The sequence below is a fragment of the Coptis chinensis genome, chromosome 7 (assembly GCF_015680905.1).
Source record: "Coptis chinensis isolate HL-2020 chromosome 7, ASM1568090v1, whole genome shotgun sequence".
Lineage (NCBI taxonomy): Eukaryota > Viridiplantae > Streptophyta > Magnoliopsida > Ranunculales > Ranunculaceae > Coptis > Coptis chinensis.
Window position 1 is genome coordinate 7,920,198 of NC_141462.1, and position 5,161 is coordinate 7,925,358.

The window sequence follows — 5,161 nt, forward strand, 5'->3', positions numbered from 1 at the left end:
ATGGCTAGGGAGGATACCACCTATGGAATCTCCACAAATTCATCGGGCTTCTACTTTAGAAAATGTTGGAGGCGCCATTAAAGGAGAGAGAGCTTTTCTTGTTGTTCGGATGATTAATATGTGAGAGGTGGGGGGTTATTTATAGAGGTTCCCACCTCCTCAATATTGGATAGGATAGAGTCCTATACTCATCTAATATCGAGATAGGATAGAGTTATATACTCATCTAATATCGATAGGATAGAATCCTATACTCATCTAATATCGATAGGATAGAGTTATATACTCATCTAATATCGATAGGATAGAGTCCTATACTCATCTAATATCAGATAGGATAGAGTCATATACTCATCTAATATCTGATAGGATAGAATCTTATACTCATCTAATATCTGATAGGATAGAGTCCTATACTCATCTAATATCAGATAGGATAGAGTCCTATACTCAGTGGTTTATCCTTATCTTGGTGGGCGTCTATCCAACCTTATTTCCAACAGTCCTTCCTCCATCACGGCTATATAGTCAGCATTTCTTATTAGGCTAAGACGTCGAGCTATGATAATAGTTGATCGCCCCAACCTGAGAATATCTAGAGCCTCCTTAACAGCCCCTTCTGCTTCAAAGTCAAGGCCACCAGTCACCTCATCAAGAAGAAGAATAGATGTATTTGAAAGCACTGCTTTGGCAACAGAAAGTTTAATCTTTTGTTCTTCCGTTAACGCCAACCCAGCTCTGCCCACCTAAAATGCATAAAAATAGAGGCATATCAACAAAAGAATAATTCTTCCATTAATAACTTAATTAATACCAAGCATTAAGATACATGACTTTGCTATGATAATAGTCATTGTTTAAGAGCTCCCCACTCAGAGGTTCTAGGGGTGTTCTTTGCGAGAGTTTTCGAGTTTTTTTGGATTGCACTCTTAACGAGACGGGAATATCTATAATTCTAGGACTTCACAAGTTGATACTTTGTATATTGTCAAGATGGAAAATGAGTCGTGGGTTGCATCTTTACTTTTCAAATATAGTTATACAAGAATTCAATGAATGCCTTTAATTGTATAATTTTCATCAAGTTTGAAAAAAAATTGAACAGAAGAAAATATCACATATATTCTACCTGTGTTTCATAGCCCTTCTCAAGGGAGCTGATAAATGTAAGTGCATGTGTTGTTTTAGCAGCTTCCTCGATCCTGATCGGGCGTGGCGATCATCGTCAGAGATAATGTTATCTCTAATGCTCAAACTAAGTAAAAGCGGGCTCTGCGTGTGACCAGTCCTATTTGGCTTCTTAACCATTCTAGTTTAAGACTCCTAATATTCTCACCATCCAACAGGACTTCTCATAAAAGCAGGCCAAAATGCATTTAATATCAAGTCTGACAGATGATATAGATGAAACATAACTAAAAATTAATAATAAAAAAAATTAAATCAATAAAAAAAAAAACATACCAACAGTGTATGAGAAAATGTTCATCCAAATATACCTAATATAGGATCATAAAACCTCTCCATGAGAGGAATTATACTACTTTTTTCCTGAACCATTGTGACCAACAAGTGCCACAATTTTTTTTAGCAGGCACAGTCAAGTAAAACCCATTTAAGATGGGAATTTCAGGACGAGAGAGGTATAAAAACTCAAGTGTAGATGAGAACATTAAAAAAGCAACGGGGCAACCAAGATTTCCAACTCACTCGACATATCTTTTAATATTATTTGCACAAGACATCTTCTGACCACTCATTCTCAACTAGATCTTGCACACATTTATAGACAAAAAAAAATGACACCTAAAATGGAAAATAAAATGTCAGATCATATGAAATGTTTATAAGAAAATAAGGAAAATTTCACAGCTACTCCATCAAGATATAATAACAATGTACTAAAGAGTCACTCATGCAGATGAATAATTTTCTTTTACTCATAAGGATTTATAAATGCTTGAGGAGAGATTTTATATTATATTTTTCTTGTTATTTTTAACTTTGTCATTATTTTTTTTCGACTTTTAATTTTCTTGATAACACAGAGACAAACATGCAACCAACTTGAAGTATATGAATGACTAATTCTAGTAAATATGGTATTGACATTCAAGAGGTAGAAGTTAAGGTTGAGAAAGAATCACTGTTGTGCTTATGTGTTACCTTTTTCCCCCTATGTAAGAAACTTATTCACCCGTTCATGTTATCAAACATGAGTGTCCGAGAATCCTATGCACCGATACACCCCGCGCACCATAGCTTTTCTATTGGTATATAATAGAAGACTTTGTTTTGAATGAAAAGACTCTACTTGTATTGAAACTATTCTAAGAGACGAAGTTTTAAAGTAATACACTGCTAACATTTGTCTATAAAATGCAGAGAGCTCAGAGCTAAAGTTGGAGTGTGGAACCACCATATTCATCACAAATATGCTTTTACTACCCAGAAGTATAAAAATCAAACAGAACATGCAAATCTTACTGCTAAAAGCATAAGTGTCATTGTGTCAAAATAGCATTGAGTTGAGATGTTGCCAGCAAGATATGGAGCCTCTTATGGGAATGTAAATTTTCTAATAAAATATGGGATGACTATTGAAATGGTTCAAGAATCTAGCAATACTTCACCAATTTCAAAGAGGTTATATATCCTGAACTAAACAAACAAGTTTATTCACTTAACAACTATGAAAAGCAGTTGTCTTCCATTCAATGGTGGTGTTATGGAAACATAAGAATTCAATTATTTTTTCAATAAGAAATTAAATGTTCAATTGAGTTTTGCCAGAGAATGATTTAATCTCTGCTAATGAGTGAAGTTTTCCTAGTTAAGGGGCATTCCTACAACTTGCTTATACACCGAATTATAAGTCAAAGCTTGAGTGATATTATGAGAACTAGTAGAGCACCTATGCTCACAAAAACTATCGGTGACCTCCAATCCAATAATAGGTTAAATTTAAACTTTGACGGCGTATTGAGAAAAATTATTGAATTATTGGTTAAGGTATATATCAGTTTAAGATTATAATGTAATTTCATATTGGTTATCCAAACAAAAATTAAAGTGATAGTAATCTCGTTCAAGCATCTTAAACATTCAAAGAAGATGATCCTTGTAATATAACCTATTACAAATCCATACTTAAAACAACAGAAACCACGCATTTCGAATGCGGTTTTTCTACATCAGTGCAAAGCATATTAAATAAGCTTGATCCATAATAATTACAAATCAACTCACTCAACATATCCTCTATTCTACTATATTCATTTTTTTCGGTGTGTATACACTCATTTGTTAAAGCTTTTCCAAATATCCATTATTTTTATTTAACTATGCATCAAATAGTCGCATTCTAAATAATCAAAGTTTCGAATAATTAATCAAATTCATACTGAGTAACCACACCAATTCAAAAAAAAAAAATGAAATCAACTAACCTGAAGAAACACTAAATCACTAAATACTCCATAGTTCTTCCAACCATCCAATAGTTTTACCATCTAAAGAAGAAGAGGAGGAAGAAATTTCTGCATTACTTTACCACACTCGAATCGAAGAGAAAATTCCCACTATAACTTTGTTATTCTCCTTGTATGATTTTTGGAAGTCATTTCTACACTATATGATAGCCGGGTTTTGAGGAACCTACTCTCCACTATCGAGTAGGCAAATTGAAATCTCCATATTTGCTCAATTTATAAACACCTCCCTCACAAAAATTAGAAAACCCCTCCTTTATTAATTATTTAGAAGAACCCCCCTAATGTAACTTAAATTATATAATTATTCTCCATTTTTTTCTCTGAATTTAGAACAAGCCCTCTTTTATTAATAATTTAGAAAAAAAAAACTCTCTAATGTCACTTAAATAACATAATTATCCCTTATATTAAATTAGATGTGCCTCCCCTATGTAATTACAATTAGAATCCAAAAAAATCATGCTAATTATCGATCTCGAATGACATGTTTCAAGACTTCAGAAAAAAAAAAAAAAAAAACCTCGATGTGTAGTACGATTTGCATACTTGTGGTTATGTACACTCCATTTGTTTTATTGTTCTTTTGGATCGATCTAAAGTATTATATCGATATAATTATAAGAATTACAAAAGCACCCCCAGACTAACTAAGGCTAGTTACCAGGACCAATGTACGGTGAATGTATCACACGCCATTACGCACAGCCCTAAATGAAACCATGCATACAAGACATACCGTACTATAGAACCTCAAAGCCCAGCATCATCCAGACCACCATCTATCAACCACCAACAGCCCAACACCCTTCCTTCATATCCACCCTATTTGTTTCTCCTTAAACATCGCCATCAATCATGATCAACTCCCTCTCCCTCCCACTCCATGTGTTAAAGATTATTAGAAAATACACTTACGAAAAACGTCAGTTAGTCAGCACACTTTTGATTTTCAGTTTTTTTTTTCCGACACAACTTTACTTGCGTAGCAAAGTCACCTCAAGACTATAGAGCACTTAGAAAAATAGTAAAAGCTTACCACTGCCATCCTTGATCCGAGCACTATAGTAGCAATCTTCCCTGATAAGCTGAACTCCTCCGCAATCTATAGAGTAAAATATATACAATTAGCTTTAATTGTGAAGAAGCCATTACATACATGATGATATATATATATATATATATATATATATATATATAAGATATCGAAGTCAGCACCAACTAACCTTCAAGACATTTTTGGGTAGCCTCATTGAACTCAGCGCCATAACCATGTAGTCGCTCACACGAAACAAGGTAAATTTTCAGTCTTGCTAGCTTGTTGTGCGTTATTGTCACACCCCAAATTTCCAGAAAAATTAAAACTGATATTCAATCATCTCCAGGCAGAGGGGTGAAACAAAACCCACTAACATATTATCAACTACAATATTTAAAAACTGTGATCAAATTAAAACTGAAAGAACAACGCTTCATTTACAAATAAATTTTTTTACTAACCAATTCTATTACCTTTGTTTCAATTCAAAACTATACACTTTGAAAAACTTAAACCGAGGAAGACTCAAGAGCAAATCCAAGTCGCGTGTCTTCATCCACCGTGACTCCACCATCTATGTTCCCAAGAACACACCCGTGCGTTAAAAAACAAAGCAAACATGGGATTGACA

At 33.8% G+C, this 5,161-nt stretch overlaps 1 pseudogene across 1 annotated transcript; it reads right to left on the bottom strand.

The window, feature by feature from the left end:
• Nucleotides 1-464: 464 nt before the first annotated feature.
• Nucleotides 465-4,806, bottom strand: LOC147485718 (ABC transporter B family member 20 pseudogene; annotated as a pseudogene). The gene is made up of 3 exons (XR_015202745.1): nt 4,718-4,806; nt 4,531-4,596; nt 465-746 (listed from the first exon to the last, which is right to left on the bottom strand). The product of XR_015202745.1 is annotated as an ABC transporter B family member 20 pseudogene (transcript).
• Between the last annotated feature and the right edge of the window lie 355 nt (nt 4,807-5,161).